Raw genomic sequence first — 26,668 nt, forward strand, 5'->3', positions numbered from 1 at the left:
CATTATTTGACTTTGTGATTTTTTTTAAAACGGGAACATGTGTTGAAAATTCATAAGATTTTTAGAAAATGTGTATCTTTTATACAAAGCATTATTTTGAATTGTGCAAATTTCACTAAAAAGATATATTTTTCAAATTTGGGGCGTTTTTTAAATGCCATTTTCATTTAAGACATCTCGAACAATTTTTAAAAACAATAAATGGTTTTTTTAAGGTTTCGCATATTTTTCAAAATAGCAAAAAAAAATTCAGAATTCTTAACATTTTCAAAAAATTGTTTTTCTTCAGTGTGAATTTTTTGAGAGTTTTTAATTTAAGAAATAAATTCTAAAAGAAAAATAAACTTGGAAGGGAAGAAAGAGATAGGGAAAGGAGAATAAAATAGAAGTAAAAGATAGAAACATAGCAAATGGGCCAGCCCACTATTGGTTGTCCTGTGCGAAACTCCGACAAAAAAACATGAACATTATTTGAATTTTTGAACATTTTTAAAATTGGAACATGTGTTTCATAAGATTTTTAGAAAATGTGTATCTTTTATACACGAAGATCATTTTTAGTTGTGGCAATTTAACTGAACCAATAATATTTTCTTAATTTGATGCATTTTTTGAAATGCCAGTTTCTTTTTAGACATCTCGAACAATTTTGAAAAATATGATTTTTTTTGCAAAAATGGGAAACTTTTTGCTTGGTCTGAATATTTTACAAAATTGCAAGAAAATTTTGGAATTCTGAACATTTTCAAAATTTTGTTTTTTAATTCGGAATTTTTTGTGAGAATTTTTAATTTACGAAATAAATGATAAAACGAAAGTAAAATTGTAAGGGAAAACGAGATAGAAAAAAAATAAGAGAAATAAAACACAGAGACAAAGGAAAATGGGCTAGCCCAATATTGGCTGTCCTGTGCGAAACTCGACTATTTGTCGCCTTGTGCGGGAAATAGTATTTTGCAAGCTGCATGGCCAGACAAATAAGTGGGCAGGCTTTGCAGGGCCAGAGCACGCGGCCCACGTACGGAAATTCTTTTTTGGCAAACAAAGGCATAAAAAATTAGTACCACCTCGGATAGTAAAAAAAGTTTTTTTCGGTGGTGAACGGATGAAAAAATTGGCGAAACGCACTTTGCTTTATTAGTAGGTATAGATATAGATATCTCTACTCCTAATGTCTCAGTTGGTAGGTCGCGTTCCGAGTTTTATTTTCGTCCCACCTCACCCGGTCTTTTTTGGTACTTCTTTGGTACTTGCTCCCACCTCCCGCTCAGCCGCAAAAAACCAGAAAAACCATGTCGCGATGCCCCTGCAGTCCAGGGCCGCACCTCCCATCGCACCCATCTACAAGCGAAAATTAACCAACGAAATAAAACCTAGGAAAATTAACCAGCGAAAGAAAACCCTAACCAAACGCACGCACGACTCTCCTAGCCTCCACTCGCACGCACGACTCACTGCCCTCGTTCGCCGCCGCCCTCCATCCCTTCGCTGCCGCCCTCGCACATCTAAGCCGCCGCCGCCCTCCATCCCTTCGCTGCCGCCCTCGCACATCTAAGCCGCCGCCGCTCAGGATCTCCTCGACCAGCCCCGCCTCTTGCGTCGGCCGCCACCGGCGTGCCTCCGCCCTGTCTCCCCCATCGACCCTCGAGCACCTCCTCGTCGTTAAGTCCCTGCGCGCGCCCCTGCGGCTAACCCTAGCCGTCGAGTTGTGCTGCAGGCAATGAGGAGCGGAGCGAGGCGGGCGCGTCGCTGAGTGGGTGGAGCGGCTGGGGCGTCGCGGCGTGGGTGGAGAAGCAGGGGCAGCGGTGGCGCCGTGCAGGGGCAGAGAAGGAAAACGTCCTTCGTGGCACAACCGTCCTTCGTGGCGCCGTGCTAGGGCGTCGTGGCGTGTGGATGGCGGCGCTGGCCCTGCTTTTCTCCGGCCGGTGCGCGTGCTGTTCGCCCTGTCCGCAGGTGCTGCGCGTGCTGCGCCGGCCCTGCTTCTCCACGGTAGGTGCGCATGCTGTGCGCCCCGTGCGCGGGTGCTGCGCTGACTGCTTGCAAGCTGCGCGTACGGTGGCCGGCTTGCTAGCTGCACTTGCTGCTTGTACTACGCTGGTTGTATGTACTGATGCGTGTGACTTCTTCTTTGATTTTCTTTCCAACGTGCTAATCTTGTTTTGTTGATTTTTTGAGCCGCAGCAGTTCAGGTCAGAGGTCACCAAAACCCATATCCATCATTACTGGTTAGTCCGGTGTCATGGAGCAAGGGCCGCTGGTTTCGCCGTCGTGGGTGGAGGTGCACCATCGAGGAGCAGCAGGGGAGGAGTTGCAGCATCGAGGAGCAGCAGGAGAGGAGGTGCACCATCAAGGAGCAGCAGGGGAAGAGGTTTTGTCATAGATGCGTGGGCGGCGGGCGGATTCAGGACTGGATTTTTACTTTTTGAAACGGGAATACATAAATTCTTAGGTCAGTAACAATAAATCTGATGGTTGCATGCATCTCACTATATGATCGTTAGGTTAATAGTACTCCAGAGAGAATTTCATTTGTATGTTCTTCAGAGTAGAGGTTGATTCACGAAACATTTGTCTAAGCCACACATATGTTATTTCACGTCGACTGATTGTAGGTACTTTGACTTTAGAAGGGATACTTGCCCCTTTGGCGGACGATGTTTTTACAAGGTATACATATGCTGATCTCGTTTCAGATTCAAATCTATCATCACATATACTTCTTACATAATGTGTGAATTCTCAACTGAAACTTGACCAATGCCTAGATTGATATTTTGCCTGTTGTTAACTTGTTACCTTCTCATACTTAATGTGCAGCAACAGTTCTGAATGAAGCCTAATTAATATACTAAAGGTAGTAAAAACATAACTGCTGATGAGAAGCCATGCAAATAATTGGTCATAGTTTGAACTAGCACCTCTAAATAATATTGTAAGTTTTCTGCATTCAGTGCTAGCTTAGGTGATGTGGAACGTTAAGAGTAGTTGATTGGTATGTTCATCAAAGCCAAGCTTTGTAAAATAGGGACTGCCAGATGGCCTTGGAATATAACCATTGTAATTTGACTCATGTAATGAACTGTGCATATGGTGGTTATCTTCTCCTTTCTTTCAGTATTCAATTGTCTATTTTCCTACGCTCTTTGCTTCTTCGGTTTGACTCGTGCAGTACTGTATGTTCTCCAGCATGCCTACACTGATGGGCATTTGGAGGAGCCGGCAACGGTCGCAGTGCTTCATTTTCATGACGACAATTGAAGTATGGACCAGCAAGAAATATCGAGTTGGTACTCTCTATTAGTCTCCTCTATATAATGTATAACCTCTGCTTGCTTCTCATAGAAGATTCTGATGTATAAACCTCTGCTTGCTCTCCAATAGAAAATTCTGTTCGAACATGCAGATTGGCATACTTGCTCAGAAGGTTACAACTGTAGGTAAGGCATCAAACTATATGTCTCAAATTAAGGTTTGTTTTTGGTTGGATGCAATTCTTTCAATAACATTCTTCTATAAATAAACTGAGGTTGCAATTATCTGACCATATATTTTTGAATTTTGTTTTCCATTGAAAAATCAAAACACCCAGAAGGAAGCAGTTGAGAAGAGAAGCACTTAGGGGATGATGTCGATCTTGCACATTCAGCTTTATGTATGTAGTCTCACTCCCATCTTATTTAGTTTATTTATAGTAGTTGAACAAAGAAATATAGCCTCTTGGGATCTAAATCAGCAATTGTAAAATTGATCGATACTTGTGCTCGCTCACAGCAGATGTTAAATTGTTTTATTTTATAGTACATTTGGATGTCGGAGTTCGTTGCAATACCACATAAGCATCATTTGAAAGCTTGATCTTGTCATTGAATTTAATGTATGTGTCCTTATAATATTTTCACCTGCACTGGCCTTTTACCTACTGCTATTAATATACAGTAGCAAACAAGTCCTTGACTCCTTCAGGAGTATTCAGTAAGACTAAAAAGCTGAAAATATATTAATGCCTTCAGGTAAATGTTCCTTCGTGTACCATATATGGCAGTTTGGTAAAAAAATAAGAAAACAACGGATCAAATTAAAATATAATTATGTTTATTAAAAAGGTAGAAGGTAATCGATGAGCAAACATATTTACATTCTAATATTTTTTCTTTTCTTTTCTTGATATGTTATTTCCTTTGCTGATCCTTCTCTTCTTCATATGAACAGGCCCCCAGCTAGATTGACAAGAAAGTTTATTTTGCACATGGTCTTTCCTGGTTTTGTCCTTGTAGCAAGAAGTACTTTTTTTATAACAATATCAGCTTTGCTCTGCTGTGTGCAATGATTTCATTTAGGTACAGACCCCCTCCCCCATTCATGGAAGTTACTTCTTTTCAGACAGAGAATGATTATTAGTTTTTATATGGATTTAGAGCACATAAATAATTAGCTCCTATTTTAAGTTTGGTTTTAGAGTTAGCCTTCCAGTTCTGTCCATATTTTTCTAGCTGCCCATATTAATGACCACATATTTTTCAGTCATTGTAGTTGCCCATATGGACGATGGTTTATTTTCGCCGCGAGGACCTTGCTGGTACCAGATCCAACGGGGAGGAGATTGCTGAGGCGGTTGATTCCTATGCGCTATGTGAAATTAATGGTTGACTTGATTGAGGAGTTATGAACTTCCTCAAATCCTTAAGAGGTTTGCACATCCTTTTCCCTTGTTTTGCTTCTGAAATTGTCGTGAGATTACTTGCTACCTTGCAGCATAGCTGTCCAATGTTTTCATAAAGAAAATTTTTTTGGCATATACTTTGGTATTTCTACAAGCACCTGTCTCTGTAGTGTGGAAAAATAAATAAATTAGTTCAATCATTAGGAGCCCACGTATCTACAATTTCAGCATATCCATTACCCTATATTATCAGACGATAGCATACTGCATTGTTTGCCAGTACTTCTAACTAAACTGGGTGTAAATGAAGAATATAACTAAGTTTATTAAAGGGTCAAGATTGACTCAGCTACCGGCCTAAAAGGACACTTCTTTTGTGAATACTAAAATATTCTAGGTATACAACGCGACTGCCCTCGATCTATCTATTTGCTAGGTCGATCGTGGAGCCACTCGCCCGTCGCCGAGGTACGAGAAAGCCGCCGCTGACATCTGAGAGGAGCCGCCGCCAGACCTCATCCAGGAGCCGTTCGCCACCGCGGAGGTACGAGAGGAGCCGCCGCCACCTTCATTGCAGACCTCATCGTGGAGCCGTTTGCCGCCGCGGAGGTACGAGAGGAGCCGCCGCCACCTTCATTGCGATCAAATATTATACATACATTTTAGTGCGATGTGTTTTGCAGGTTTAATTAGTAATTAGTCCATTGATATCAGCCGTCAAATTAAGTAATTCAAATAAGTTAGCATCCATCATGCACTTGAATTATTTTCACATGTCTCTTTGTGGTTCAAATTATGTTAAGTGAGCAAGCATGTACTGATCGAATTGTATTCTATTTATATTTTAGTAAAGACTTTGTCCTTTTTTGTTTCTATCTTAACAACTTAGTTTGCTTTTGCTAGGTGATTTGATCAGAAACGATGGCAATGAGTTGAGGTAAAGCCAACGAGGAGCACAAGAGAGCATAGTAAACAAATTGGGCAAATCACGGTAATCATTTATTTGAATATCCCATTAGTCCAAAATCCGGATTGTATGGAGAAAGATACACCTAAACATGAGTGTTGCCAATCCATGAAAAAACAATGAAAAGTATTGTAAGAAGTAACTTATCATGTCAAAGGGTGTGCTGAGATAAATAATGAAGAACGAAGAGCAACGTTTGTCTGGTGGGGGTGTGAAATAGGTGCATATTCAGAAATAAAATATAGAACCAGTTAAGGACGGTAAGCATGATAAATACAACTTGAGTGATATTGTGTTGTTCTGTGGCAACACATGGATTTCCATGATGGAACATCGTCCGGAGTATTTGAAGGTTGCCAGTTTAGGTGGGTCAAATAGCATGTGAGCTTATGTCAAAATAGGCATGGTATTTGTTTGATTCTTTTAGGGGTCACTACATGGTGAAAGATGCACAATAAGAAATCATGTAATGCTTGGGTTTTAACTGAATTTGGAGAATTCATTGGATGGTCCGCGAGTGTGCAATCAAACTTGTATGACTTGACATGCAAATGCATTATGAAAAATGAAAATAATACCATTGTATGTGTTTTAAAGTTTATGTCATAATTCTGTAAAAAATATGGCATTTTCTACCATATGAAGAAGTTGGTGGTAGAAAAAAAATTAATTTCTTTGGGCAGTCTCCAGTCTAGAAGGTTGGAACGTTGATATATTAGGAAGCATGCATTAGTTCTCCACATGGAAAATTGTCCGGCTAGAGAATGAGAATAGCAGCACGAATTCCAAATTTATGTAATATGTTTGTATTTAAATTAAGAAAATGATGAGATAATTAAAATTCTTCTATGTCTGGATAAAAATTTAAAGAAATACAGATAACAGTCTCTGCACACTTCCGAAACACACATGCACTCACACATGGATGCAGTGGCGGAGACAGGGCCAAGGCCTGCGGCGTGAGGCTATACATTATATATGTGACATTTTATGACATTTTATGAAGGCGGCCCCGTCCCTGCATGGATGGGTTTAATAACATTTTTCATTTGTTAATAATATATTTGATATGATGTGGAGAGAACTGGTTGGTTTCTGTTAGGGAATGCTATTATGCTGACTATAAAAAAAAGATGTGTATTAGTTGAAATGAAATTGTTCTATATTATTTTAGCTTCGTGAATAGTATCTTATTATTTTTAAAGCCCGTAGCAACGCACGGGCCTTTTACTAGTAGATGTAGACGTAGTATTACATCGAGACGAGATTGGTGTGTCAATCCAGTCGAAACTTGTCACGTAGCCTTTGCTTTCGTGATCGACGACGAGAAACAGGATGGCGCGCAAGGCGAAGCGTCCAGCCGCCGTCGACAGGCAGTGCGCCGGCGGGTCGGCAACCCCAGCAACAGCAGCAGCGCCGCCTGCAGGTGGAAGCAGAGGGACGCGCCGGCTGACGAAGCGCGAGCTGAGGGGCATAATCGCGCTGAAGCCGGAGCCGTTCCCGGAGGACGACTACCTGGACGGCCTGGCGGGGTCCTTCCCGCCGGAGTGGATCGAGCAGAAGAAGCGGGAGCACGCGGAGGACGCGGCCTACTTGGGGAAGATGGACGAGGAGTACGAGGCGTTCCGGCAGCAGGTGATCAATGGGGTCAAGGAGAAGGGCTCCTTCGAGGTCGACGTGAACTTCCTCGCCGGCGAGGGGAGGACCAAGGGATACGTCAGTAAACGATTTGCCAGCATGGACCCGAGTGAAATCGCTCCCCGTTTCTCTACCCGTGAGGAAGAGCAAGGAGACGAGGAGGATGCCTACGTTCGTGACGAGGAGGATGCTCTAGTCAGCGATGGAGACGATGCTGATTCTCAACAAGGAGATGATGATGATGGGGCCGACTGATGAGGACGCTCTATTGGTTCATCTCTATCCTGTCCATCTAAGTATACGAAGCAGACAGATGTGTTGAGCAATCACTCATGTGGCCATCTCTCGTGTCTTGTTTTTTTACATATCTATCTCTCTGTTTATTTTTTTGAGAATTGCCTACACTTTATTGATCAATGTGGATGTTCATTGGAATACAAGAGGGGTCATGCGAAGAGATCTTAGAAAATTTGGATTCGTTTTTTTTTTTTTGCTAAAACAACAATATTTTTTAGAACTATTCTGTTGGCGAGCGAGCTAAAGCCAAATGGGTTGCAGCCCGCTTAGAATCCGTGCAAGCGCTAGCGCCGTTCTGGGCATCTGAAGCCCTCAATAGGCGCTCCCAACATTCTCATATAGGACCTCCCGTGGATGATTCTTTGATGAGAAGAACCAGTGAATGCTTGAATATGCATACTGCTTAGGGTCTGTTTGGTCGATTTGTCCGGTCCTGAATTTTCGGAGGCCTCAGGGCGAACTCAATGAATGGGCCCAACGGTGACAATGGAGGAATTTTTTTCGCAAAGTTATAATAAACAACGACAATTTTCCTTGGTAAATAATATTTCCTCCATGCCCAAAATTTGGGACGGTGTCTTTTCCTGTTCCACAAAAGGCACAATTCTATTGGGGTGGAGGCACATATTTGATTCTGTGAGAGGCACAATTGTGCCTCTTGAAAATGGAAAAATGTCGTGTTTTTTTTTTGAGAGAGGCACATATTTGCTTCTCGTGGAGGTACATATTTACTTTGGCGAGAGGCACAGTTGTGTCTCTTCGGAAAAGAAACAAAAAGTGAAAAAACCGTGCTTGCGGTTCGGTGTTTTGTTAAGAATTTAAAACACATGGCCTAAGAGATAAAATGTTTTGAATAAATGAATCTACAAAAAAAGGAAAATTCCCCAGTCGCGACAGTAACAATGACCTTTCAAAAAAAATACTTCTTAATTAGTGATTTTGTTATCTTCCCTCCTAGCTTGTTTGTTTCCTCCGTCTTCGGCTTGTCGCACATGGTAGCTACATAAGTGCCCAAACCATGTAGTGCACTAGAGAGAGTTTCTGTCAATGGTTGCTATTCCTAGATTTTTTTTCTCTATTTCATTTCAATAAAGTTTTTGCATCTTTTCTTTGGTTTTTTTATTTTACCATCTTGATGACGGATCTTCCCAAACACACGCTATACAATGCTCCATACTTAGCAGCAGTGGCGCGAGTAGATAAGTGAGATGTAGTGCCAGCAAAGACCCTTCTTAGGCTGCCTCTAATAACGCGAGAGGCACATATTTACTTCTACTTCTCGTGAAGACAGAAATTTGCTTCCACGAGAGGCACCGTGCCTCCCGAAAAGGAAAAAAAAAATCTTGTTTTTCCTCTTCGGCAAAAGGCACAGTTTTATTCACGTGGAGGCACATATTTGATTCTACGAATTGTGCCTCTTGAATGGCACATATTCGTTTCTCGTGGAAGCACAGATTTACTTTCGTGAGAGGCATAGATGTCCGTCTTCAGAAAAGATAAAAAAAGTGAAAAAAACCGTTCTTCCGTTTCGCTTCTTTGTTCATGATTAAACGTATGGTTTAAGAGATAAAACGTTTTGAATAAATGAATCTAGAAGAAAAAAAGAAAACCCCCTAATTGCCAAGGTGACAGTGACCTTTATAAATAATACTACTCCTTAATTAGTCATTTCATTATCTTCCTCGCTTGTTTGTTTCCTCCGCCTTGGGCTTGTCGCACATGGTAGCTAAATAAGTGTTAGTGCACTAGCGAGAGTTTCTGTTAATGGTTCTTATGCCCAGTTTTTTTTTCTCCATTTCATTTACATAAAAAAATCCATGTTTTCTTTGGTTTTTATTTTTTATTGCTTCTCCTTTTCTATTTTCTTGTTCATTCTTTTTTCTTAGTTTTTTATTCCTTCTATTAGTTTATGTCATTTTTTAAAATAGATTATTTTTTGTATTTAAGTATATTTTTAATATATTGTTGTTTTTAAATTCATGGAAATTTCACGAACTACTTTTTGAAACACTACTCCCCCCATTACATAATATAGTGCGCCCACGCTTCCTGAGATCTAAATTTGACTTTAAATTTAGCCAACAAGACCAATTGTGGCGGGAGCAAAAATTATACAACTGAATTCGCATCGAAAATACGAATTCAGTGGTATAATTTTTGCTCCAGCCGCTGTCGATCTCGTTGGTTAAATTTATGGTCAAAGTTAAATCTCAGGAAACGTGGGCGCACTACATTATGGGATGGAGGGAGTAACATTTAAAAAAAATCTTGTAGTTACATATTTTCTAAATCTGATAAATATCTAGTCACGTGTGTTTCTACAGAAACCTGCCAAGAAAAATGGAAGATTGGAATGCTGAAATTGGGCAGGCCAATTGCGAGCGCGGTGTGTTTTGTCGACATTTGCTAAAATCCGGTTTGTGCCAAATAGTTCCTAAACCGTACATATAGTGCAAGCCGTACTTCTTAAGTGCCCGACCATCCATTGAGCATTATGTGTTTAATTTTATGCAAGCACCTCCCACTTTTAGAAAGATTCCGGCTTGGTTTTTTTCTTTGCTTTGAATTATTTTTTACCATGTTTTTAATATCTGTGACATTTTAAAATCATGATTGTTTTTTCAGGTTCGTGCATTTTAAAATTCTTATTTTTAAAGTATTATTTTTTTTCAAAATTTTGGTATATTTTTAAAAATTTACAAATATTTATTAAATGTCATAATATATTTTAATTTCATGGAATATTTTTAGGTTCACAATTTTTTCCATATATGTAAAATTTTCAAATTCATGAATAAAATTCAAATTCATAAATATTTTCTAAAATTCGTGATTTTCAAAAATAATTCTAACTTTCTTCAAATTCATGAATTTCGCAAAAAAAGTTACATTTCTTTTTATTCACAAACTTCTTGTAAACAAAATGGAAAGTAGAAGAGAAAATTTGGATTTTTTTTTGCTAAAAAATAGTTGTTTTTAGAGCTATGCTGTTGGCGGGCGAGCGAAAGCTAATGGGTTGCTGTCTGCTTAGAATCCGCGCAAGCGCTAGCACCGTTCTGGGCGCCTGAAGCCCTGAATAGGCGCTCCCAACATTCTCATATAGGACCTCTCGTGGATGATTCTCTCATGAGAAGAACCAGTGAACGCTGGAATATGCATACTTCTTAGGATTTGTTTGGTCGATTCATCCGGTCCTGGAGTCTTTTTTCTTTCTTTTTTTTTGCGGGAGTCCGGTCCTGGAGTTTCGGAGGCACCAGGGTGAGCTCAATGAATCGGCCCAACGCTGACAATGGGTTTTTTTTTTGCTAAGTTTTAATAAACAATGACAATTTTCCTTTGTAAATAATACTTCCTCCGTGCCAAAATGTTGGGACGGTGTCTTACTTTAGGACTAAATCATATTCCCTCCGCCCGAAAATACTTGTCATCAAAATAAATAAAAAAAGATATATCTAGAACTAAAATATACCTAGATACATCCTCTTTTCTTCATTTTGATGACAAGTATTTCCGGACGAAGGGAGTAGAAGTTACAGAGCATAGCAAAAAGAAATGGCATGCTAACTAACCCCCAAGTATCTAATATTCATGAGATCCAGTGAACTTATCTATTCAGTTCCTCTTTCTTCCGATAAATGTTATTTGGGCAACATGTTCACAAGATTTATTATTTTTTTTAAAAAGGAGAAAGACCCCCGGCCTTTGCATCTGGGCGATGCATACAACCATTTTATTAATTATTAACACAAGACCTTACAAAGTCATACAACAATAAGACTAAAGCCACCGTCTAAGCAACATCTGTCGCTACTCCTATTCCAGTTGATGAAGGGGTGCAGATAATCTGGTCCACAGACCTCGCAGCCAAACCTAACATCTAAGACCTGAGGTCCCGATCAGCACGCCTGTCGGGTATGGGCACCCACCAGTCCGGCATGCTCCTCAGCCAGGACGCCTGCCGGGTATGAGGCCACCGCAGCCATCTGACACCAATCCATCTTCAGAGTTGTACTGCCGCATGAACCTTGCCCGGTCTAGCTGCCGCCGACGCTACCACCACGCCAGACAATGTCGACCTCCTGCGTGAGTCCATCATCGCACATCAAATGCCTAATCTCCAGAGTGCCATGCCATCGAGATCCGACACCATACATGTGTGTGATGAAGCACCGCTCCTCCTCTTGTCACCTCCAGCCATCACTTGCTCCAAAACGATGCCCCCATGAGGGAAAGCGCTACTAAGAACGCCATCATCGTCCGATTCGGGAGACCCAGATCTAGGGTTTCCCCCGGAGCACCACGAGCCTGATGACGCCAACTGCAACAACGATGCCTCGACAAGAAAACGACATCAAAGATGCCTAAATGTTTGCTGAGGCAGCATGTTGTGCTGTGCTCCGCGGGCTATAGTGGGATATGCTTGTCACACTGGTTTCTTTGGTTGCCAATGGAACCGGGGCCGTGTGCCCTTTTGCTCTAAAAGAAAGTTATCGATAAGACAACAGGAGTCTGAGACCAAGTTGGCAAGACTAGACGACCAAACTATACTCCAAGGTTAGTACTGTTGTAAGAATAATAACATAAACTTATCAAAGTGCAAGATTGAGGACCAAGAGAAATTCGTCTAAAGATTAACCTCTAATGTTCCTTCGGAACGCCCTAGGATTTTTTTGGAATGAAGGCTCAAGAAGGGCCCAGCTTTGAATTAACAAAGCCATCAACCAGCCAGGATTACAAACTCGGAATCAGCACAAGAAAGAAAAGAAAATGACAAGATACAAAGGCGGTGGAAAGCAGCTCACAAGCCTCCTACACACCAAGCTAAAAAGATCAACATGGAGAAGCACCGCTTGGCGATGAAGAGGTCCTCAACGCGATCAGAACGCCATGGAAGTAGAATGCCCACACTGGATCAACATGTCCAATGACAAAGCAGGGCACGCTATCGCCTAATCGCCAGTAGCCCTGACCCAACGCATCCGCCCAGCTCCAATGTCAAAGAAGGCCCCTGCCTCCTCGCCTGGCTCGAAAGGCGCCACACCGTTGACAAGAGAGCAATTCACCCTAGAACCTGAGAGATAGTCGCCGGCAGGCTGCATCTGGAAAGAAACTAAGCTCGCCCAACAAGTCTCGAACAGATCACCAGGAGTAGGGCACCGCCAAATCCACGGATTGGTCACGAAAAAGGAAGAGTTGCCGGAACGGACGTAGACGAACAACAACTAGATCTCACAGGAAGGCACTGAGAACCGAAGTGCAGGTACCAGAAAGCTCTAAAGGTGCGCTGAGAAGGGCCGCCGTAGGAGGGTGAACCCGATCCCCTCTCGCCCAGGAGGATCCAGGGGCCAGGCAGGGCACCCCGCAGCAGACCGGAGAGCTCCTGAAATAGTCACTTAGGATGTCGTCGTCGTGGGAGATCAGCTACCGCCACCGCTGCACACGAAACATATCTCCGAGAAACCCCACGCCCACCTAGCTCCCAAAAACGGCGCCTTCAGGAAGGGCGTGCACCAAAGGCGCTGCCGCTGCCCAACAGCGTTGAGGATTTCTCCCGGGAGGCAAGGAGGGGGAGGGGGAGGGGGCAGAGGGACATACCCTGGCGGCGCCTCCAAGGAGGGGAGCGGCGCCCTCAGGCGTCGCCGCTGTCGAGACCAGCAAGGCCGGTCTGGGATTTCTCTCGGACTTCACGTCCCCGCCAACCACTCCCCAACGACACGAGAACCGGCGCCCCATGACGAAGCAAACCGGATCCGGCCATGGCATGGCTCATCCAGAGACAGAGGATGCAGGGGCGGCGAGATCTGGCGCCGCAAACAACCAAGGTTGCCGGCACGCCCTGGCTCACGTCCCCCGATTCGCCGTCCGTCCACACGGCCGAGGTCGCTGGTCCACGCCCGCGCCACCGCCTGCCGAAGGCCGGTGACGTTACTCCGACCAGGGTCGCCACCCCGAAGCATGCACCCCCTGCGCAGCAGATACAGAGCAGTGAAGGCCCCGCCGCCACCTTCTTTGGCGGCGCCCCGTGCTTGCCCGGCGGCAGCCTCAGGCGGCGGCGAGGGGGAAGGGGAGGGAGGGGTGGCGGCGGGGCTAGGGTTTGGAACACCTGAGTCACCCTGGAGGAGGCAACGCGAGGGGAGGGGCATGCAAAGGGTGTCTTGGGAGATCGAACGCCCTAGGTTACACGCTAGTATATCTGGCAGCCACTGCCACAGAACCGCAGTCGCATACTCCCTCCGGTTCTTTTTACTCTGCATATTAGGTTTGTCCGAAGTCAATCTCATCCAACTTTGACCAATTTATATAAAAAATTATAGACATTCACATAACAACACCAATATCATTAGATTCATCTTGGAATATATTTTCATATTATATTTATTAGATATTATAGATGCTAATAATTTTTAATATAAATTTGGTCAAACTTAGCAAAGTTTGACTTTCGGCAAATCCAATGTGCAGAGTAAAAAGGACCGGAGGGAGTACTTGCTTGCCCCATGCCGTCGTGCCCTTTCTAGCCTTTTTAGGTTCTTTTTAAGGTATATCTAGCCTTTTTTTAGCTACACGTGTGTTTAGGCTTCTTTTGGATGATGGCCCTCCTTGCGTACTAGCCTTTTCTTTTTTATTTGCACCAATTCAGGGCCTATATTTTCTATACGCTGCAACACTAGGTCGGGCCTCTAGTTTGACTGGCCCCGGGCCGTTGCACCTACTGCCCTGGCCTAGGGCCGGCCCGGATTCGTCTCTTCCTTCAGAGAGCCAGGGTGAGAGATGATTTAAACGGCGTGCCATACACGCCCAAGAGGAAACACCTTGATACGCATAGACGATAGAAAGTACGCACTGGTTCGGAAGCAATAGAAATATATAGAAAGCATGCATACAAATTAAACAGATCAGACCGACATCTACACACACTATGCTGGGCATACTCCATCGTCGATCATCTCAATGGCCATCGCCGTGGGCGGTGGGCGGGTTATGCCGGTGTGCGTGGCCAGCGCCCAGAGCATGGTCATGACCTCACTTCCCCGTGCCAGCGCCTCCTCGTGCCCTTTCACGTGCTGGTCCCCGCTAGACGGCGCGACATACACGATGAGCTCCACCCACACATCGGCTAGTAGCTCCCAGACAGGCTGATCACTCCCCTTGCTGCTGGCTTCTATCAGCGCCTTACCCAGAACTATGCCCTTCTGAACCACCGTGATGGACTCATCCCGGCGGTCCGGCCTCACCATATCATGGGTTAGCATCATGATTTTCTTGTACCGGGCATGCTTGGACGGGAAGTGATAGCCCCAAAATCCGAGCTCCTTACTCAGATCCTTCTTCATGTTACTGAACACACGCTTCGTGCCCTCCTGGTGGCCGGGCAACAACTCAGGGCAGGAGCCCACGAGGTAAGCACAGTAGTTCAACAGCCTCGTCGCCACGACGTCCTCCCTACCCTTTCGCTTCCTCGGATGTTTCATCTCCAAGAGGCTTGTAGCTATGTGCCAGGTGAGGATGGTCTCAGCAACACAGTCAATATTGCAGAACCATGACAAGTGCATATATTGTAGGCGACCCGGCATTTCTAGTGCACGGCGTCCCTTGCTAAGAGGGATCGGATTGGGGACGACATTGTTGTCGTTCCCTTCATGGCCATATGCCGCGAGGCGGAAGCGTTTCACTATGGAAGGCTTTGCTTCCCTTGGCAGAGACGCGCTCGGCAGCGTCGCTGGGTGCCAGAACGAGCTCAACACCGAGAACTGCTTGAAGGTGATGTTGCTAGGAGGACGGAGCCTTCTCCTGGCCCATGAGATGAAGCGGATGGCCCCTGGGAAGACATCTACATCGCCAGGGGCTACGTCTCCGTGGCTGGCCTGCCGCCAGCGTCAAATTCTTCGCTGCCACCACCGGGCAACGTGAGCCTCTCCCTCGTGTTGGTGATCTCCAACCCCAGCGGCCGAGCCGATGTCTCCTACAACAAAAGCCGCCTTGTTGTCGCCGACAACAACGACGAGGTGATATATTCTTCGCCTCATGACATAGTGGTACAGGTGGGCCGCAAGGAGGTTCTTGAACTGTCCGTGATTGTTGCCCTCGATGAGCATTCTCCGATGTCGTTGATGGCCACACTCGTCCAGATGATGAACGGCACGAAGACCGCGAAGGTGAGCTTGAGTGGTATGCTCAAGACCCAGTTCACTGGGCTCAACTTCATACCCCCACGTCCCCACCTCGCCGACTACAATTGCTCTCAGGTCACCATCGGCAGATTGCCGCAGCGCAAGGTGCGAGCTGCGGGTGCCGCCGATGTGTATTGCCAAGATCTTAGCGCTACCAAATGGCAGTGATTAGTATATGTACGTATCTCAGAAGTACCCCTGTACTGACTGTTAGAATTATGTTGAATATTATTGTACAATGTAGGTTACAATTGGACTTAGATTTGGACGTGCGTAAACAGGGTAGGAGTTGTGTCCTAATAGGACACTTGTATTCTAGGCCTCTCATATATAGCGGGGGCAGACACACGATGTAACCTATGCTAACATAATAGCACAGGCGTGCAAGGGGGAGCCGGCAGCGTGTGCCGGCGCCCGGGTGGCCGGTGTGTGGTATTGTGACGGTGTCATGGGGAGGAGCGTCCGTAGTCAGCCCCGGGGATGTAGCCATGATGGTGAACCTCGTTAACAAATCTCGGTGTCGTGCTGGTATGATTGCTTGGTCCTCGATAAATCGACGGTGCGCCTCGGATTTATTCTAACAAGTGGTATCAGAGCAAGGTTCGAAGAGGCCGTTGAATTGATCTAGAGGTGATGTCGCTGAAAGATTAGATCGGTTTGTTCCGCTGTTATGTCCTGCGATCGGTGGGCATGGAAATTCCGCACAGATCGAAGGTCAGAAGCTAGCTTGGAGGAACGATGGGATTGAGAATCAGTCAGCGAGATTGGAAGCGATCGGAAAAGCATGCAAGCGATAGCAGCAGCTGTTTGGGAACTCGGCGAGATCAAGCGAGGGTAGATCGGATTCGATCGAAAGCGACGGCGGGACGTGCGGGCAGAGTCATCGGCGTACTTGACACGGACATCGTGGGCGGCGGCTGCGTGTGCGGGCAGACACCAAAGGCAGGCTGGGGAATTGCGTTCGCTGCAGGAGGCAGCGGCCCGGCTCAGTGGCCCACATGAGGTTCAACGCGGGCGTGTCTCTGCAAAGACGTGCACATGGGCGCTGGTGGTGCGTGGTGCGGCCAGAATGCTGCAGGCGGACGAGCTGTTCGGCACCGTCGAGGAGTTCCTGAAAGTACGTAAGCTGCAAGGCAACTAGAGAGATTTGTTTGAAAAAAAGGAACAGGATTCGTTTCCAAGAGCTGCTACAACGTCTTACAACATGGGAGTCCCAGCTATCATCAAGTTGATCCAAAGCGTGGAAAAGTAAAGTACAAGAAAAATAGTCAAAGAAAGTCACCTGGTGCTACATGCATGAAGCTGCTTGAGCTTGTTGCTAGAAGTATACGAGAGACTGCAAGGGGACTACTACTTCTGGTGTTCTTTGCATTGTTCACTGAGAAGATGACATGATGTTAGCAGGTGTTGTTGTTTGGCATAGCAGAAAGGGGAATCGAGGCCGGGGTCGTGCGTATAAGGCTTGGAGGATCGAGTCTGAAGCGCATTGTGGAAGGATCATGCAAACACAGGGCGTCAAGCAATGCACGATGTGCGGGCGGAGACGATGCAGGGTGGAGCATGGTTGCAGTCGGATATTTCGGCTTGGTTGGACTGGACTGTCTGACGGATCGACGGGGATCACGGTCAAAACAGAAGACGGTGGTGATTTCAGCGACGACGACATATGAGCGTGATGCTGATGGTGGCCGACTTCTGGGGCGTGGAAACACATGCTGTAGGCCTGAGAGCTTGTGCGGCTTCGACGAGACTATGACGCAGGGTTGATTCAAGGTGGTGTACACACGGAGTTTGAAGTCAACGGGGCGTGAGGGTAGACTGATCATCTACCATGGAGTCATGTTGAAGGTGGAGCTGGAGTCTAGCGAAAGACTTCACTCTGTGCTGATGGAGGGGCTACGGCGTAAATGCATGGAGAGTCGAAGCCTATTTCAGCGGGATAGCGAGAGACACGCGGATCGGACTGGGACCCAATGGTCTGATGAAGGCGTGATACTCGGCATCGGTCGGTGATGATCGGTGGTTCTCTGCAGTGGGGGTTGAGTGGCGTGGGTTCGCGACCTTGGGAGACTCGACCGGGACAGCAGAGGCTCGACGCGGTGATAGCGGGAGGCGTGCGGTAAGCACGGGACACAACAACATGCCAAGGCACTAGTGGTCAGACATGTGGTCAGACAAATTGTGCAAGGGGTGCTGAAGCAGTGTTGATGAGTACCGGATTCAAGTTGGTGACTGGGTCTATCAGTGCCGGAAGATGGACATGAGTTGACCATGAAGAATCTGAGAAAGTGTCGGAGAGTCTGAAATTGTCAAAAGCTAAGAGAGTGCACGGTCGTATATTCTGTGGTGTTCGGTGCACATGGCAAAGTGCGGATGACAAGACAGAAGGAGGCAGAGTGCTATAGCTGCGGACATGTCAAAGACTAACCGGGAAAAAAAGGATGAGACAACTGCGAATTTGATTCAGGATGACACAGGGCAACGGTGAATTTGCTTCAAGTTTCAGAAAGGCGGTCAAGGAAGAGCGGTGATGTTGAGTTCACGTAACTCTTATATGTGGCGTCCAATACGTGAGTTGTTTATTTTCACGCAGACAGTGGTCGGTGTGTGATGGCGTTAAACGGAAACTCCGGAAGTTGAGAGCACAAAGTAGAGTAATGAGAAACTTAATTTTTGCTCGAGTATTGACTGTGAAGAAGACGAGAAGAGACTACAGTTGCTGGTGGAGTCACATGGAGTCTGAGAGTAGCAGCGGAGCTCATGGCGTATCTCAAGTCCAATGTACATGGAGGTTCGACGCATGGATGAATCCAAGGTGGTGAAGAATATTCGCCAAGGTGGAGTTTGTTAGAATTGTGTCGAATATTATTGTACAAGGAAGGTTACAATTGGACTTAGATTTGGACGTGTATAGACGGAGTAGGAGTTGTGTCCTAATAGGACACTTGTATCCTAGGCCTCTCATATATAGCGGGGGCAGACACACGATGTAACCTATGCCAACATAATAGCATGGGCGTACAAGGGGGAGCCGGCAGCGTGTGCCGGCGCCCGGGTGGCCGGTGTGCGGTATTGTGACGGTGTTATGGGGAGGAGCACCCGTAGTCATGTCCCGAGGATGTAGTCATGATGATGAACCTCGCTAACAAATCTCGATATCGCGCTGGTGTGATTGTTTGGTCCTCGATAGATTGAGGGTGCACCTCGGATTTATTCTAACACTGACTACTGAGTGTAGCACTAGTATGTGTCATGTGTGGAACGCTATGCTACCTTACTCTGAATATTTAACAAAACTAGCATGCTTTTATTCGCTTTGTAAATACATTAGTTTAATTTTTGTAGGTATATTTTACTAGTACTATGCAGCAACTTTCCTTGTTTCCTTCATGGGGAAGATATTTGTAGTTTCATCTAGTAGTAGATATGAGTAAAGTGCAATTTATCGTCCCTCAACTTATCATGAAGTGTCAGTTTATGTTCGTACCTTTCTTTTTGAGTTGTCTCTCAACTATTAATACTGGATCGATTTAGTCACTGACAGTCGTTTTTCTCGGTCAAACCCAGATTTGACTTGACGCGGTTTGATTTTCATGGCATCTGTCATTCTAAGGGGGCTTATAACAGCATCTCTCTCTCTCTCCCCCCCTCTCCCTCTCCCCCTCTCTCTTGTTCACTTCTGGATGATCTCTTTTCCCCTCTCTTGGTCAAGTCACTCAGGTTGTAATTAGGTTTTTATTGTTCCTCTTAACGAACCATATGCAATGTCTTTATGTGTAGAAGTGTAGCCTCAGAGTTTACGTATGTGTCTTGAGAGATCAATGGTATGTTTATTTTACATTTTGTATTGTGATTTGGTCCTTTGTCTCGGTTTGATCTTAGTACCCGATATCGACACAAGGAGGAGGCCATTGACAAGTTTTATGAAACATTCTCAATTTTTTAACCATAACATATAGTTGTTATATCCAGTGGCGGAGCTACCCAAAAATTGTTGGGCAGGCCAAGGTGGGCCATGCTGAAGCAAATACATTTTCTCTCTCTCTCTCTCTCTAAAAATGCCCAAATTGACCTATATTTCAATGTTTTGGCCATGAGCTAGGCGGGCCATGGCCCATCTGACCTTGTTGTAGCTCCGCCAGCGGTTATATCATTACACCCTGAGAGGTTTTATGTTTTTCAAATTTCATTTTCATTTTTGGAAATAAAAACCAAATAAGCTACATGTTATTAAAATTAAAGAAATAAATTAATTAATTTAAAAAGGAAAGAAAAGAAATAGAAAAGAAAACAAATAAGAAGGAAAAAAGGCGGATAGTGCTTGCCGAGTGTCGTTTTTTGTTGAACGTTTTATACGGGACAATCGACAATTGTACTGTTTGTCGACTACTTAATAAAATACAGTCGGCGAAGATCTTGACTCTCGGCAAGGTGCTCAATTTCGATAGTGTTAGATGAAAAAAAAAAGGTTCTACTCATGAGTTGATCATGGGATCTACTACGGGTAATATCATGAAGATCGCCTGGAAACCATGAAAAGCGATCAATCATAAATTATTTGCTTTTGAGAATAGAGCGTCGCTCAGTTGGTTAGCTTTACGGAAGAGCAAGCTGCCCACCCTGGTTCGAGTCTTGGCTCTGCCACGGGTGCTTAGAGATTTTCCTCTATAAAAGTTTCGCCGTCAAGGGCTCGTCTTGGCTAGTCTCGTTTTTTGCATAAATTATTTCTTTTTGAGAAGAATATATATATATATATATATATATATCTATATATTATGTATATGTGTATGTGTGTGTGTGTATATATATAGAGATAGATAGATAGATAGATAGATAGACAGTGCTATTGCTAGATCCTATGCGATTAATCTCGTTTGTCACTACATTTCATTTTCGTAGTCCACAACTTACGTCAATGTAAGCCCTGCTGAACTGGAAGCGCACCACCGTGACGTCATTAGACATGTTCTCACACAAGGGGGAAATCTCAGTGGTACTCGTCCCTCCCTTACTCAACAGGCTTATTATATTGCCGGACTTGAAACCGAAGCCAGATAGCATCGACCATTGGGTATCTATTTCTCTAAACCATAGCCACTTAACTTAAGTAGTCATTGTTCGAATGGAAGGTCGGCATTGGCACGTACCAGAAACACTTTCTCACCATACCAATTGTGATTGGATGAACTAATGCAATAGTAACTGTTTGACGATTTGTTGCTTGCCAGTCCGGCTATCTTCACTACATAAAGAAAAGGAGGTAGTCTTTGATGTTATTACTTGCTTCCAACTACTCAACACCATCTGCTTTCAACTTTATTTTAATAAAAAAATAACTTTTGGCATTAGTAAGCAATAAATTGAGTGTGGTTCGATTATTTAAAAAAAATGCGAAGAGTGGTTCGATGAACTACACTACCAGAAACATGCATTTCCTAATTTATCAGTTGATATATACCTTGCTGTGCCAGTCCTGGTTATGTTTTGGGCTTGGTACAAAATACAGAATATTGTCTTTCCAACTGCGCTTTTTGAGCAATGAACATTTTAGAGCCAAAAGTATTATGTCCCCGCTTTTTTTTCTTGTTAGCTGTTGTTACATTAATAAAATGGTGGCTGCTTCCTTTCCTTGTTGTTTACCTTGATTTGTGTGACAAACAAGCTTGAAACATGTATGGGAATGTGTCAGATAGCTCAGGTACATGCACTAGTAGAAAAATGACCTTACGTTCACCCCAGTAGTCCCGGTTCGATTACGGCCCGGTACTAATGGTACCATTAGTCCCGATTCCAACGGCTAAGCATTAGTCCCGGTTCATTTGTGACCTATAGTCCCGGTTTGTGTCACAAACCGGGACGTTGGCAGGCTGGCGTCAGGCCGGGGCCCAACGAGCCTCTTTAATCCCGGTTTGTGACACAAACCGGGACTATAGGTTAGACCTTTAATTAGTCTGGGTTGGAGCCACCGACCAAGACTAAAAGGTTAGACCAACCACCAACCAGGACTGAAGGGGTCTAACCTTTTAGTCCCGGTTGGTGGCTCCAACCCGGACTAAAGGGTTCTGCAATTTTCAAACTCTACCCACCCCCCTATCGCCTTTTCAGTTTTGAAATTTTTTTTGATAAAAACTTCAAAAATTAAAATCCTTCGAGATGTAGTTATGTTACTACATCTACTAGTTAGGAAAATTAAAAAACATCAATTTCTGACATGTTTGCAAAAAAGTGTTATGAAAAAGTAAAACGACTATAACTTTTGCATACGATGTCGAAAAAACCGTATAATAAATCAAAATGTTCAGCACGAAAAGCCGGTTCCGATTTCGACTGCCGTAGGCCATTTTGCAATTTTTTTAGAATGCTCAAATTCTGAAAGGAAAAATGTTATGCTCAAATTTCAGTTTTTTTTAATTTTGGTCAAACTGTGGTCAAACTACTTATTCAAGAAATATTAGTGTTAATAAATAATTATTGTTTTTTACAATAATACTTTCAAACTCAAATGGTGAAATGTGTGACTTCATGCTCAAGCTAAACTCCTACGGGTTAATAGGATTGACAACTTACTATTGTCAGGGAAATAACAAGTGTAGACTTGGAAACTAGGGGGAATAGAACTCGAAAGTTAAGCGTGCGCAGGCTGGAGTAGTGAGAGGAGTGGTCACCAGCCTGGAAGTTAGACGATTTGGAATGAGTGCTCCACACTTGAGCAGCGATGAGGGATGATTAGAGATTAAATAGTCAAATAATTCAGAAATTTGAAAATAAAAAATCAAATTCTTTTCAAAATAAATTCAAAAAATTCAAAAAAATTCCTTACCAGCCGGGACTAAAGGTCCCCCAACCCCGGCGCGGGCTTGTGCCACCTCGTGGGCCTTTGGTCCCATGCCGTGTTGAACCAGGACTAAAGGGGGGGGGACCTTTAGTCCCCACCCTTTAGTGCCGGTTGCAGAACCGGGACTAAAGCCCGATTCTGCACTAGTGATGTGAATCAGCTGATGAGTTGTTGCAAACACCATGCAGTAGGCGGGCTAAAGTGTGGGAATACTATGAGCTAGATTTGGTAGAGGTGGACAATAACTTGAAGGATGTGTGCTGAAATTGTTCTATGAAATTTTCATGTAAGTCTGGGAGGAGGAGCCCTAGAAACCACATTGCTGAGTCGTGCCCTGAAGTTGATGATTAGTCCAGAAAAGGGTTTCTTCCAACAATTAAGGAAAACCCATCAGATGCGGGGTTTGTTTTCGATCCTCGGAGAAATCATGAGCTCATAATCAAATATTGCATACACACCAAGGTTCCACTCAGAAAGTTTACGGATCCTTACTTTGATGAGTTGTTGGAGTCGATGCAGCCGACCTCTAAAGTCGTTGGGTGCCAAAGTGCTCGCAACGACTACTTTGATGCATATGAGAAAATGAAGGATGAATGCGCATTGATTTCGAGTCTCTTTATTCACTTGTTTGTTTGAGCGCGGACATGTGGACATCCATAAAACAACTAGGCAATATGTGTATTATCACTCATTACAGTGATGTCAATTTCAACATGAAGAAAAAGATAATATCCTTCAAAAAAGTCAAGTATCTACACATAAGTGCGGCCACTTTGTGCAAGTGTTTTACTAAATGGGTCATCAAAAGGAAATTGTTCACTTTGACCTTGTATAATGCAGCAAGCAACAAACTGGCGGTTGAATCAGTTGTTGCACACACATCCTTAATATGTCACTTCATGATGGAACAGCACATGTACACAAGACCATTGAAAAAATCCATGAACTTTTAGGCATGTCGCTTCTTCGCCATCAAGAACCCAATCCTTCAATGCGATTGCCATTAATGCGGATCTGCCTGCAAAGGTTGGTACCATAAATATTGATATTCCAAATTGTTGGAACTCTGGATACATAATGATCGGAGAAGCTCTGGAATACATTGGAGCCCTCAATAGTTATGAAAGTGGGAATGGTAAATAGCACTGGAGTCTTGAAGAAGAGTTTTCTCAATACAAGTCAGGAAGGAGATCCTACATGCAATGAAAGTCAGAGGTGGGCATGTATTTGGAGGAAAATTTTGAAAGCTCTGAGGAAAGTTTTGATATTTTGATATGGTGAAAAACACATGCCGAAAAATATCCCATTTTCTCAATCATTGCCCGGTATTTCCTTACAGTACCTCTTAGCATCGTGTCATCTAAATTAACATCCAATTGTGGTGGAAGGACTTTAGGAGACACACAATGCTAGAAGAAGCCCGGAATGCTTGAGGCATTAGTTTGCACAAAATATTGGCTTATCAAAATTCCAAATAATTAAGGTATGTTATTATTTTTGTAGTTTGGTCTAGAAATTTCTTTACTAGACTAAGCAAGCTTTATGTTGCTTAACATGTCTTTTGAAAGTGGGGGTTCAAGTGGGATGGTCTAATGGAGAGAAGGTGTTATGTTAACAATTTGGTGAGTAAATATATAGATAAACTTATTTTGCAATGCATCTGCAGCTCTGTGTTAGATCATCCCATGAATTGCATAGATTTAGTTCTTTAAAACAAGGACAATTACATAGATTCAATTTTAAGGTCTTATGTCATGTCATGGTTCAGCTAGTAGATTTTTTTGGTGAGTTTGTTGTTGCATTGAAGCAGCAAGCAAGATTTTTTTTTACTATGTACTGCAAGGCAACAGCCTCACAGCTCTTTATTAAATCTCAAGAGAAAATAATGTACAAGATACAAAAGGAAGAAAATAAATACTTACAAGAAAGTCTATGGGAGAGAAGCTATCCAAGAGAGAAGATTGTCTCTATATTTACATTTAATCCTATGAGCTAGCAGGGAAATGTCATGTACAAAGTTTCTCCTTCAAGCTCTGAAGCTAGGAGTCTCATTTCTGAAAATCTTTCCATTCCCCTGAGTCCAAATATTCCAAGTGGCAGTAAAGACCACTTCAGAGAAGAAAGGAAGACCAAAATCCCTCCTGGCAGCCGAGGCCATCATATAAGTAGTCTGGTTTGGTTGGGAGATCCAAGAAATACCAAGGTAATTCCTTACACGTTGGCTGAAGTTGCAAACAAAGAAAAGATGAGCACGATCCGTATGGTTAGACATATGGCACAAAACACAAGTGTCATCTTGTATATTCCAATGTCTGTGTTGCATCATATCCCTAGTATTTAAACGATCCATCAGCAGAAGCCATCCAAAAACCTTGATCTTAAGAGTGCATGAGCATTTCCAGATCCACTTAAAAATAGGATCCACCACCGGATGACATAATTTAAACTCATAGTTAATCTTTGGTTGAAATTCCCCAGACTTTGATGGCCATTTCCAGATGTCCTTACCCTCAGGATCAAGGTTGATTAGGGGTAATAAAGTTTGAAGCTGATGGAACTCTTGATAAGCCTCTAATGACATAGGAAGATGGAGATTATCAGTCACTCCTGACAGCTCAAAGAATTCCCTAACCGTGATCATGTCATCAATGACAAAGGAATGAAGACGTGGGGATCGTTCCTTCAACGAGATAGCTTTGTCATCTAATCTCCATGTATCCAACCAAAAGACCATAGTGCCACCCGCATGCACCTGTGGAACCACTAGCTGACAAAATTTATCATATAGGCATAACACATCACGCTACCAAAAAGAGCCACAGCTCTGGGTCACTTGTGGGGCCGACGCTCCATAGTAAGTATCCCAAATTAGGGTAACCCAAGGTATGTCTAACTTGTTGAATAACTTAAACAAATGCTTCATTAGTAAAGACTCATTTTGAATTCCCAGGTTAGTGACTCCAAGTCCTCCAAACTTCTCGGGTCTACAAACCAGATCCCAAGCAGCCAATGATTGACGTGGGGTATCAGTGCTACCTCTTCAAAGACACTGGCGCATGATCCGTTCAATTTGCTTAAGAATGTCTTGAGGTATAAATAATGAGCACAAGAAATATATAGGCATGGACGTGAGTATAGATTGCAAGAGCTGAAGCCGGCTTCCTTGATTTAATAAGCATGAAGAGGCAGACAAATGCCTCTCGATGCGGTCCACAAGTAGCATTAGATCATGGATAGTTGGCCGAGAAGTTCCCATCGATAGACCTAGGTAGGTGAAAGGCATAGAGCCAACTTCACATCCAAGCAGACCGGCAACTCTTGTCCCTTCCTCATCAGACATGTTCATAGGTATCAAGGAAGATTTACTGAAGTTGACATGCAAGCCCATGGATAGAGCAAACGTGTCCAGCATCTCTTTGAAAGCAATAATCTGACTATCAACCGCAGGCAGGACGATGAGTGTATCGACTACGTATTGCACAATTGGATAATCATTGGTACTTGTTGGGATAGGCATTGGGAGTATGTTTCTGGAACACATCTCATTTACCACTGAATGAAGAAGATCAACTGCAATTACAAAGAGCAGAGGAGATAACGGATCACCTTGTCGAACACCAGTTCGACACATGAAATGCTGGCCTGGAACTCCATTGAGCAACATCGAAGACGAGCCAGGAGATAGAAGGCTATTGACCCAGCCAGTCCATCGGCTATCAAAGCCCTTGCATTACAACATTCTAAGGATAATCATGCTCGATTGTGTCAACGGCCTTGGTGAAGTCTAGCTTAAGCAAGATGATGGGCCGCTTGGAAGCTGTACATTGATGTATGTATTCGAAGCACCATGCAAGGCAATCTTGAATAGAACGACGCCGAAGAAATCCATACTGATTTTTGTGAATGCACCAGAGGATCACCTGTTGCAGCCGATTAGCTATCAGCTTTGTTAAGAATTTCAAACATGTGTTGATCAATAAGATTGGCCTAAAATCACCCACCACCTCAGGTCTTAACTTCTTGGGAATAAGAGCAATTAGGGATGTGTTTAGGCATTCCAAGTTACAATTTCCATCATAGAAGTCCTTAACTAGCTGCAT

This window comes from Triticum urartu, chromosome 7, assembly GCF_003073215.2.
Source record: "Triticum urartu cultivar G1812 chromosome 7, Tu2.1, whole genome shotgun sequence".
NCBI lineage: Eukaryota > Viridiplantae > Streptophyta > Magnoliopsida > Poales > Poaceae > Triticum > Triticum urartu.